A 12,151-nucleotide genomic window follows, 5' to 3' on the forward strand; every position below is an offset into this window, starting at 1 on the left:
TGGGTAGTGGCTTGTTTGTGTCATCAGGTTTTCGCCCCATGGCGGATGATCCGCTCGAGGATCATCATGCGGTGGGTTTCCTGATGATGCACCAGTTCGCTCCTCCCCTTTTCAGTCTCATTTAGCTTTTGCAGTCAGTCGTATCTTTCGGTGTAGTCTCCTCTAGTTCAGTGGTCGTCCTGGTGCTTAAACAGACTTGATTGAAACAGACTGATGTATTTCCGTTGATTGCAAAATTAATAGAAAGAGGTGTGAGCCCGGTTGGAAAAAAAGGTTGCGGGGCGGACGGCCACGGACCCGCGCCTCTACGACGACGCAGCCGCCATCCCGGCGCTCCTCGACTCGCCTCTTCGACGCCGACGCGCTCAAGCGCCTCCTCGTCGTCATAGCGCAGGGCGTCGACGTCGCCCACTCTTCCAGCAGGTTCGGTTCGGTAAAACCCATCCTCCTCTCGCCCCATGCGCCGCGGATGCTGACGGGATTTCCACTACACGCGTGCAGGTGGTCAAAGAACGTGGCGGCGCCGTCGCCTACCTATGCTACCTGCGCCGTCGCCTACCTATGCTACCTGCGCCGTCGCTGGAGGTGACGAAGCTAATCTGCCTCTACTAGAGTCGTCGGATTGCTAACAAGAAGTAGAAAGGCAAGAGGTGGCCTGGAAGTTGGACTCTCCGCTCCACCGCCCGCCATCAGTTCGACGAAATGCCGCCTACCCTCCTCCTTAGGTGCTCCGTACACGGCCGACAGGCGGAGCCGCTTGTGCAGGACACGCTGAAACCTGAAAGATCATCGTGCGCAAGTAGTTCTACTGCATGTCATCATGACCTCTTGGGGAGCCGGCCGAGTTGAATGGGCAAGTGGTCGACACTGCTCCGGGAGAAAGATAGATGGATGGCAGCATGGAGCCGAACACAACCGCCAACTAAGGCTACAGTTTTCACAGTGATCAAGGCACTGCTTTGAGAGCGGCGACTGGCTGGGTGGTCCACACGCGGGGTGCTCCGACTAAATTCGCGGGGAGGGTGTGTCCACTGAAATTAGTTGTCAATCAGATGACCAGGTAAGTGGTGTGTCCCTGCTTTCTTTCTTTGTTTAAGAGGCACTGCATTTGTTTCCTTTGATCTATATCCATTAGCAAATGAGGCTGTCCATGAACTTGCTCAGCTAGGTTTTACGTGTACAACGCATTGTAATGTATGGCTTCTGCAAAGCTTGAGTTATGTCGGCCAGTTGACTGCTTGAGATTGTAGCACTTACTCATTTTGTGTGTGTGTGTGTGTGGCAAAACAGTTGTAACATGCTATTTATTTCCAATCTATCCGATCAGGAGATTGGGAATTAGACACACACAAACGATTCTTCAAGAGTTTGGAGGGGGGATAAGAGCAGAAACAGTACTGAAACTAAGCGCCAAGACTGCTTGAGATTGTGACACTTGTTCTTAGTAATCAATATAGCTCTCTTTTCTCACTGACAAATGTTACATTGTCAATCTTGGTGATAGCTGACACTGCTGCCATACTTGCCGTATGGTCCATGACTATATGTGAACATTCCAATTTATTGTTCTCATACAGTAAAGCTCATCGTGATCATGTTAATGCTAATCATGTACTGGAAATTCCGGTAAAAAAAGAATGTAGGGTAAGTTCAATCATTATTCTTTTCGCAAAAAAAAAAAAGTTCAATCATTATTCTGTTTCCATACTCAACTTGAAGAGCCAACATATTCTACCATGTCAAATAATAATAATTCTGCTGGTTTACACAAATATCATATCTGGCAGTAACAGGTTGCTATTCTTATCTGAATTTGACCCTTCAACCTTTCTACCTTATAATTAACACGTTTATGTTAATAATTGCCTCCAATAAGCAGCCACAAGAGTCATCCCCAATTGAGCATATAAAAAGAAGAATTGAACTTCCACTGTGCAATCAAAGTCATGATCTCAAAATGACAAATCTGCTGATCTAAAACAAACTCTAGTAGTGACAGGTTGTTAATTTATTATATCCTGATGTGAATTTGACCTAATCTTTCATGCAACCTTCCTATTAGCAGCCCCTGAGATTGATAAGCATGTTGACCCTATCGATCTGCCCAATAAGCAGCCCGAACAGCATATAAAAGATAGAATTGAAGGGTACCATCACCATCTCCTTCCTAATCTTGCCCTCTAAGGTTCAAGGTCTTCGGAGGTTGAGCGTGCTGCATGCAAAGCCATGGCCTCCAAAAAGATGGCGCAGATTATGATTCAAGGACAAGGGGAAACTAGCTATGCTCGCAACTCTAGTATTCAGGTACTTTCTCTTTTGTCTATTAATTTAGTACTGTTGTCTCTACGGTCTCTTGAAACTTGGCTTCCAAAGATTGTCTCGCCAAGAATTTGTTCATAATATATCTTATATTACTGGCATTAAAATTGACACCATTACGCAAAATAAGGACAAGAATTGGGATAGATTTAGATTTTCTGAACAAGTACATGTCAACTGCAGAATGCTGAGCAGAAGAAGACGAAACCCTGGATTGAAGCGGTCATCGTTGAATTATGCAGTAGCACCGGCACCTTGCAGCCCGGCAAGATGGTGATCGCGGACTTGGGCTGCTCCACTGGTCCAAACGCACTTGCACTTGTATCGATCGCTGTCGAGGCGATCCACGCTCATTGTCTTCAGTTCCAGCAACTTCCACCGGAAGTGTGTGGTCCTCAACGATCTCCCCGAGAACAACTTCAACACAGTGGTGAAGAGCCGGATCACGCTCCGTCAAAGCAATGATCCTGTTGTCGGGACCGGTATCACACCAGGGTCGTTTTACGAGCGGCTCTTCACTACTGAATCCTTGCATCTTGTTTGCTCGTCCAATAGCATGCATTGGCTCTCAAAGGTGTGAGTTTGATACCACTTGATAGATCAATCCACTGCATTACTCATCGAATCTGTAAGCAAAATCTTGTCCATACAGGCTCCAGAAGATCTAACAAGGAATCTCATCCCAGCATATGACATTGATGAGCATTCTAGGAGTGAAAGGCTTCCTATAGTACTTGAGGCTTATGCAAAACAGTACAGAAAAGATTTCACGCTTTTTCTGGAGCTCAGAGCCAAAGAGTTGGTCTCAGGAGGCCGAATGATTGTTTCGCTGGTAGGGAGGCGTTCTGATGCAATGACCACCATATTCTCTTACATATTAGAAATTGTAGCTCAGATTCTATGTGTCATGGTCTCAGAGGTAAACTGCTTTACATTCTATTCTAGCATGTATCTTTTGCGATCGAACTGGTGCGAGCATTATATTTGATCTTATGGTTATATTAACAGGGTGTGATTGGCAAAGAAAAGTTTGATTCCTTTTATGGGCTATTGTATGAACCTTCAAGCGAAGAGCTGAGGGAGATCATCCAAGAAGGGGCCTCCTTTTCAATCAGGGAGATGCGGGCGCATGACCCTAGAACCGATATGAACAATGCTCTCAGCACCCCAGGCAGGTTCGCGGGATTTCTGAGAGCTTTATTTGAGCCGGTATTGGTCCAACATTTTGGAGATGCCATGGATGAATTTGTGAGGACTGCGGAGCGGCGGTGGATCCTAGAGGGAAGCTTGCAAGAGGAGCGTGTTAGATGTCCTTATGCTATGCTGGTTGTATCCCTCGCAAAGGCATGATTATCAGGTCCCTAAAGGTACATCACATTTGATGATAGTGAACAGATGCTTTATTTGAGGCCAATTGTGTGCCCACTGATTATGTAAACTAAAACCCATGGCCTGCTTTGAAGGTAATCAACACTCTGATGTATAGTATATGCACATGTTTAAGGGAACCATTTTTTTTAATGGCACACGGTCATGAATGATTTTTTATTCGTAAGGGCCGAAAAGAAGAACTGGAGCCTGCAGTGCAGCTTGCAAGCTGTGTGTGCCAAAAACCCAAGAGTGATGCTGGTTTTATCGTTCGCCAAGGCATGACACGACTACTGGTGTGTGAGTTCTTAGTTTGTATCTCTCAACCATGGCATGACATGTTCGTAAAACTGAAGAGACGAAAAAGATAAATATCTTCTGAAATGAAAATTTCAGTTATCATTGCCAAGTGTTTGTATTTTCCCTTATCTGATAATATAGTTGAGTTTTGATATTGATGTTCTGGTGAGGTATAGGAAATTCCCTTCTGTTCATATGGTAACTTGAAAAACACAATAGGACTCCTCAGTAGTACTCCCTCTGTCCCAAAATAAGTGACTCAACTTTGTACTAAAATTAGTATAAAGTTGAGTCACTTATTTTGGGACGGAGGGAGTACAAGACATGCCATCTCTAGCAGTTCAAAAAAACCATCAGCCAAAACTGCCAGACCGTCAGTAATAGGTCAGTCCACCAGAGGCATTTGACCGAAGCAAAGGACAATATGTGAGCACCCCAGTTTATTGTTCTTATTTAGTAAAGCTCATGGTGCTTGTGTTAATGCTAATATTGTACTAGAAATTACAGTAATACAGTATGTATACTGGAAATTCAGTTAGTATCTGATTCTATGCTCAGCTAGAAGAGCCAACAAAATTTAGTTATGTCAAATATCAATCCTGCTAGTTTAAACAAATATCCTCTTACCCCAGTTTGACACTTTAGCCTTTCAAGTTGCTGGCCTTAGTAGCAGTGATAGATAACATTAACCATTTCATTGCCCCCAATAAGCAGCCAGAACAGTCCCCGTTGAGCATTGAAAATGAAAAATTGAACTTCCAGCGCAAGCGGAGCCATGGCCTCAAAATAACAGGTAGCTGGTACTCCCTCCGTCCGAAAAAGCTTGTCCAAGCTTGTCGCTCAAATGGATGTATCTAGCACTAACTTGGTGCTAGATACATCCATTTGAGGGACAAGGTTTTTCGGACGGAGGGAGTATAAGACAAACTCTGGTAGTGATAGGTTGTTAATGTATTATATCCTGATTTGGGTTTGACCAAATCTTTCATTAAACCTGTGTATGAGCTGGCCCTAGGATTGATAAGCACGTTGACCCATTTGCTTCACCCAATGAGCAGCCAGAAGAGCCATCCCCAGCTAGCATAAACAAAACAAGAGCTGAACTTCCGGTACATCTTCACCAGTTCCTTCCTAATCTTGCTCTCTCAGGTTCAAGTCTCCGGAGGTTAGCCCTGCTGCAGGCAAAGCCATGGCTTCCAAACAGATGGTGCATATGAATCAAGGACAAGGCGAAACTAGCTACGCTCACAACTCCAGTTTTCAGGTAATTTCTACTCTCTTAATTAGCTGAAGAGTGTTGTTTCTACGGTCCCTTCTCCTGAAACTTTGGCTTCTGAAGACCGTCTCATCAGGAATTTGTCCATAGTATATCTTATATTACTAACAACTAAAGTAACACCATAATGAAAAATAAAAACAATATTGGGAAAGATTAAACTAGATTTCTGAAGAAGTACAAGTCGACTGCAGAGTGCTGAGCAGAACAGGATGAAGCCACTGATAGATGCAGCGGTCGTTGAATTATGCAGCAACACCACCACCATGTCGCACGGGAAGATGGTGATTGCGGACTTGGGCTGCTCCTGTGGCCCAAACGCGGTAGCACTGGTGTCCATCGCCCTCGAGGCCACCCGCAGCCACTTTCTCCGGTTGCGGCAGCCACATCCGGAAGTCTGTGTACTCCTCAATGATTTCCCATACAATGACTTCAACACGGTGGTGAAAAGCCTGGTTGCGGTCCGGCAAATCGGCGAGCCTCTTGTTGTAACTGGTATAGTGCCAGGGTCATTCTATGAGAGGCTCTTCCCTAGTGGCTCCGTGCATCTTTTCTGCTCATCCAACAGCCTTCATTGGCTCTCAAAGGTATGCATTTGTTTGACACCACTCCAGCAGCATTCGTCCCTTCATTATCTGATCGTTCAGAGACACAGGCTCCTGAAGATTTAAGGATAAACCAAATCCGGCGTATGATATCGATGAGAATGTCAGGCGTGAAAGACTCCCAGTGGTTGCTGGAGCTTATGCACGGCAATTCAGGAAAGATTTCACACTTTTCCTGCAGCTGAGAGGCCAAGAATTGGTCCCAGAAGGCCGGATGGTTGTTTCGCTCCCGGGGAGGCGTTCTGATGAGCCCGTCACCAAGAGTTCTCTCATCTGGGGAACTGCGGCTCAGATTTTAGGCGCCATGGCCTCGGAGGTAAATACAAGCTTTACTTTTTAACCATGTTGTCATTTGCTAATGAGCATTTCTGGATAACTAACAGGGTGTGATTGACAAGGAAAGGCTTGATTCTTTGTACATACCGGTGCATGGACCTTCGGATGAAGAGCTGAGAGAGATCATCCAAGAAGAAGGCTCCTTTTCAATCTCTGAGATGCGGGTGCACGACCCTATAAGCGGCATGGACCGCGCGCTCCTCACCCCAAATAGGATGGTGAATAGCCTGAGAGCTGCTTTCGAGCCAATAATAGTCCAGCATTTTGGATCGCCAGGAGAGATCATGGACGAATTCGTGAGGACCGGCGAGGAGCACTTGAGCCTGCAGCGCAGGTCACAAGTTAAGCATGCCAGAAACCCGAGAGTTATGCTGGTTGTATCACTCACCAAGGCATGACATGACAATTGAGGAGTTGCTGCTGCTAGTCTGTATCCGTCGCCAATTTGTGACATGTCTTTTAGGCGCCATGGCCTCGGAGGTAAATACAAGCTTTACTTTTTAACCATGTTGTCATTTGCTAATGAGCATTTCTGGATAACTAACAGGGTGTGATTGACAAGGAAAGGCTTGATTCTTTGTACATACCGGTGCATGGACCTTCGGATGAAGAGCTGAGAGAGATCATCCAAGAAGAAGGCTCCTTTTCAATCTCTGAGATGCGGGTGCACGACCCTATAAGCGGCATGGACCGCGCGCTCCTCACCCCAAATAGGATGGTGAATAGCCTGAGAGCTGCTTTCGAGCCAATAATAGTCCAGCATTTTGGATCGCCAGGAGAGATCATGGACGAATTCGTGAGGACCGGCGAGGAGCACTTGAGCCTGCAGCGCAGGTCACAAGTTAAGCATGCCAGAAACCCGAGAGTTATGCTGGTTGTATCACTCACCAAGGCATGACATGACAATTGAGGAGTTGCTGCTGCTAGTCTGTATCCGTCGCCAATTTGTGACATGTCTGTAAAATTCATCATCCAACTTAATCGGATATGTGAGAGAGGAAGAAGCCAAATATCTGCTGAAATTGCATTGGGAGACATGCGCTTCTCTCTCTTTTTTCAGCAAAGTATATGTCTCACAATGCAATTGAGTGATATTGAAGTTCTGCAAAGGTACATACATGAAATGAAATTATTCCTTTCTGTTCCATGGCAATCTCATAAGAATGAGTGATGCTCTCCACTGGGCCCATCTCTCCTGGCTCTCATCTATGTTATCAGTGAGGCATACCTGTCCCATTCCTTGACCAAATTCTGGAATCCAGAAGATGCCTCTAGAACCCCCAGAGCGCGTTTGGCATGTCAAACTGGTGGTGACCACGCAAGTGGCATTACAGCCAGCGCGCACTGGATCCCGTTTTGTCTTTCCCGTTCTCCCCGGTCAAGGCCGCCTTGCCATCTCAACTTGCCGTGACGCCACCTAGCCCTCACGGCCGTTTCCCCCTTTTCTCTTTGTCTCCAAGCGCCGTCATGGCCGCCGCCCGACGCCGTCAGAGGGCGCCATCGCCTCAGAGGTCGCACATGCTGACATGCACAATCGAAGTAGCCCCTCCCAACTGATCCTCAACCTGTCAACCAGACCGAAGTATCATATACGGCGACGTGAACTACTCGAACACAGCCTGAGCAAAAGGTAAGTGCCTGCGTACAAATTACAAGCTGATGCTGCAAATAAATTGGAGCGTCTTGGTTTTAGACAGTGGCCATCCATCAGATTCATGCACTGCAACAAATTGATTCCTGGAGAGTACAAAAAAAAACGAAAAAAAAGGCGGTCGCCCACCGTGGGGCTCGAACCCACGACCACAAGGTTAAGAGCCTTGCGCTCTACCAACTGAGCTAGACGGGATTTTTGTTTTTTCTTCTGATTTCTCAGTAACTGATTCATGCTCCACGCACAGAGGGTACCAGTCCTTCCTACTCCGCAAGCAAAAAAGCAAACACTGGTAAAGAAACAGAAGGAATGCATCTGGCACTACATATTTACCTTTATCTCTTTATTGTACACTTGGTACCCCCTCTATCGAGGTGTATAGGATGTGCACGTATTGTTAGGTTCTGATTTTAACCAACCAAATATGTGCTACTCCTACATGCCACCAAAAGCATAATAGGAACACAGCCGCAACAGGAACACCGATTTAGCATTCAGAAACAACAACGGTACAATTCAAGTTCGACAAGATCCACAATATCAATAAGTTGGCAATAATGGACAGGAATTAGTAAGCCTGAGGTGTGCATCTACAGAATACACTACTTGCAAGGCTGCTCCCTCTCCTCAACAATCAGCATTTTTCATGGTGAAACAGGAGGGCGCTAGCCTGAAAGGGCGGTCACAGCAGCCACACAAGCAGGCTCGCGGGAACAAGCACTAGGAGCCTGCCAGCGATCTACAATCGGTTAGCCCATGTTCAACTGATCAACTGTCACCAGAGGACGCTTTGCAGCAGCAGCAGCCACCGCGTTCAGTTGGAAAGATACCCTCTGGCTCTGGCTCTGGCTCTGGCTGTGAGACTGATGTTGCTCGCTGCCCCTCTGATCCTGTGAATAGTTTGGACTAGGATTGGCAGGGATTGCGTCGGCTCCCTCGTTGTCATCTTCTGCCTCTTCAGTCTGAGCTGGTGGCTTCAGTGCGGGTAGGAGCTGGTAGTTTTCACTCAACAAAGTGTCCTGCTCAGGTGGCAGAGGAATCGAGCCAGGCGGAGCAATAGACTTGGGCAGCGGGATCTTGTTCCGGCTGCGTGCCAACTCAAGCAGAACCTGTGACATCAACAAAATAACTCGTCAACCACATATGCATACAGAGTACTTTGTGTCAGCTAGAGTTTCCAGGGATCAGATAAAACATAAAACAAGCACTTGACTTCAAAGCATAGCCACAAGGGTTGTTCATAGCCTTTATGTATGCAAGATCTTGTTTAGTTTCACTTACCGGCTAACCCGCTAGTGAGTACACTTGTGAGTGACCCTCAATCTCTAGTATCTTTGTACTACCTAATAATATGATTCATCAACATTTTAGGTATATCTTCAGATGCCAGAGTCATACACATTGAGAATCGTACCCTGTTCATTTCGTGTTTCTATACAAGTCCAGCCATGCATTCCAAAACATTGTTTTCTACTCCCTCCGTTCCTAAATATAAGTCTTTGTAGAGATTTCATTATGGACCACATACGGATGTATATAGATGCATTTTAGAGTGTAGATTCACTCATTGTGCTTCGTATGTAGTCCATAGTGGAATCTCTACAAAGACTTATATTTAGGGAAACGTTTAAAAACGGCACACTGTACGAATCTTCTGCCGGTCACATGCCACGCTGGCGTCGTGCGCCCATGCGAAGCCTTCCCCGCGCGAGACGTGTGTATTTTGGTGGACCCGCGCGGACCACCCCTTCCTTATCTTATCCTTTTGCACTCCATCCCCTATCTTCTGCCATGCCCCTCGCCGCACCATGTTTCTTCTCTTGCCTTCCATCTCCTCCACTGCTCATCCCCTTCTGCTTCCCTGCAGCAAAATACGACCAGGAGGGGCACCAAAAAGCTCGCCGTCGACGCGCCCTGGTCGCTCCAAGCAACCTTGCGGCAACTGCGAAGTGAATGCCATGGCTGGCTTCGAGCGCTCTTCTCCATGGCCGTCGCAGCCGGACGCGCTAGTAGCCATGGCTGGCTTCCGTTTTTCGTTTTCCTGACGATATGTTGGAAGCAGTGTTCTCTGGAGTTGGAACCATCATCCATTTTTGCTGGAATCAGCAGCCACCGGTGGTGAAGACGACGAGGTATGGTGCTACTACCAGAGAGTTTTTTTGCTGGAACCAGATCCTGGAGATGCTGGAACCATCTTCTTTTTTGCTGCAACCAGGCAGCTGCCGGGGTAAAGACGATGGGGTACGGTGCTACTACCATACAATTTTTTTGCTGGAACCGGGCGGAGAAAAAGTTGCATCCGCTATCGATCGGTGATGCAATGAGACGGCGTCGAGATGTGTTTTGCTGGAACCAGCAAAAAATTTGCTGGAACCCATAAGAATTTTTGCTGGGATGATAGATGAAAATTTTGAAGCGGCCGGCGCAACTTTAGGTTTTTTTGTTGGATTCGATGTTTTTTTTGCTGCAACCAGCATGTGATTTTGCTACTACTGACAAACTAATGGAGTTTTGTGTTTTTGCTTCTTTTTTGCTGAGGACACGGTGGTGCGAACCGAACGACGGCGATGAGCGGAGGCGGTGGTGGGGGCTCAGGGATGTTGCAACCACGGTGGCATGCGCTGGAGCCGGTCGGCAGGCGAGCTGCATTTATCAATGAAACATGGGCGGCTGTCGTCGGCGAGCGGTGGCGGCGAGCACGGCAGCGGCTGTCGACGGCGACAAACGGGGGAGAGGCAGCCGGGCGCTGCGCTGCGCGACGTGGCGATGACGGGGCGGCCGCCATGGCCTGCGGTGTTTCTTGAGATCTGAAACGCGGACAGAGATGAGAAGGAAGGAGACGACCTAAATGAACGAGCATCCAACGGCTCGGGATGGGCCAATCGGGTGGCTGGGGCGCGACCAGCCGAAACTTTCGACCGGCGCGCCGGCGCCTATCAGTCGCCTTATATTTAGGAACGGATAGTGGAATCGCTACAAAGACTTATATTTAGGAACGGAGGGAGTACTATGCTTAGCCTGTTCCTGGAGATTTGGAGAGGTGGGAGTGGGGGGCACAGGGAAAATATCTGGTGCACCGGAGCTTGTGGTGCTACCGGTGCACCAAACTCACATTGTGCTTTTACAATGTTCAAAAAATTATGAAAAAAATTAGCACGCTTGCACAACATCAATGTAGATTGTCACAAAATTTCAAGTCAAAATTCAAAACATAACTTCCAAAACAAAAATGACAAATTCAACACTGAATAGTACATAACATAACTTGGGCTTTAGATTTGGCCCATTATCACACTGATGTTAAATTTGTCATTTTTATATCTCAAAAAATATTTCAACTTTTTATATGATATTTTGTGATATCATACATTGATGTTGTGTTAACATGCTAGAATTTTTTTATGATTTTAAAAAATATTCTATGACATCCTGTGCACCGGTGGCACCACAAGTGCGGGTGCACCGGATACATTCCCAGGGGGCACCAGTGTACCAGTGAATTGGCAGATAACCGTCATTACAGAGTGTTATGTGGGGAATTCCATCTCGGAGGAGGAAACCCACAGGCCACAGCAGTCACATTCTGCAGCACTTCAAATATGCATCCATCCAAGACACTGATCTGGAGTCACCTATATAAAGGTCCCGTAGCTGCAGTGACTGATGCAAGTTATCAATAAAGAAGTCTCCCCCTAATCTCTATTCGCCACTACCCCGTTACCTTTCTGATCTGTGATGGCCACAGTGCCTCCTAGTCGATACCTCATCAGCCCTCTAACAGATGCTCTCCCTTCTACTCCCTCCGTTCCTAAATATAAGTCTTTGTAGGGATTCCACTAGGTGGACTACATACAGAGCAAAATGAATGAATCTACACTTAAAATGCATTTATATACATCCGTATGTGGTCCACCTAGTGGAATCTCTACAAAGACTTATATTTAGGAACGGAGGGAGTATGTGATTAGTTGACTTGACCCATCCATGAATAGTGTCCAAATCTGAGGCTCTAACAGATGCTTGATTATTTGACTTGACCCATCCATGAAGAGTGCCAAAAACGGAAGTTATCAAGAGTACACATAATATATCTAAAGAGTAAAGCCAACTAATAAGGAAACTGAGTATTCTTGTTTCCAGTTGCAACAGAAGGCTGCTACGGTACAAAGCAGCATCTCTGCACTAACAGAAGAGGGTATTTATTTCTTGCTTGGTTCTCAAAGGTTAAATTGTGTATATGGAACTATTAGTTGCACATGATTCCTAAGATTTTAGACCCTTCAGCAGATAAGCATT

At 46.4% G+C, this 12,151-nt stretch overlaps 1 long non-coding RNA gene, 1 other non-coding gene and 2 pseudogenes across 2 annotated transcripts; 3 read left to right on the forward strand and 1 right to left on the reverse strand.

Moving 5' to 3' along the window:
• Window positions 1–595: 595 nt before the first annotated feature.
• LOC119277804 lies at window positions 596–3,852 on the forward strand (annotated as a pseudogene).
• An 895-nt stretch (window positions 3,853–4,747) lies between these two features.
• On the forward strand, window positions 4,748–7,339 carry LOC119277803 (annotated as a pseudogene).
• A 638-nt stretch (window positions 7,340–7,977) lies between these two features.
• On the reverse strand, window positions 7,978–8,050 carry TRNAK-CUU. The gene has a single exon. It is a non-coding gene; the product is annotated as a tRNA-Lys (tRNA).
• Window positions 8,051–9,639: 1,589 nt separating this feature from the next.
• Window positions 9,640–11,028, forward strand: LOC119277807. The gene is made up of 2 exons (XR_005137318.1): window positions 9,640–9,987; window positions 10,071–11,028. It is a non-coding gene; the product is annotated as an uncharacterized LOC119277807 (long non-coding RNA).
• The last annotated feature ends 1,123 nt before the right edge of the window (window positions 11,029–12,151 follow it).

The sequence above is a fragment of the Triticum dicoccoides genome, chromosome 3B, assembly GCF_002162155.2.
Source record: "Triticum dicoccoides isolate Atlit2015 ecotype Zavitan chromosome 3B, WEW_v2.0, whole genome shotgun sequence".
In the NCBI taxonomy this organism is placed as follows: Eukaryota; Viridiplantae; Streptophyta; class Magnoliopsida; order Poales; family Poaceae; genus Triticum; species Triticum dicoccoides.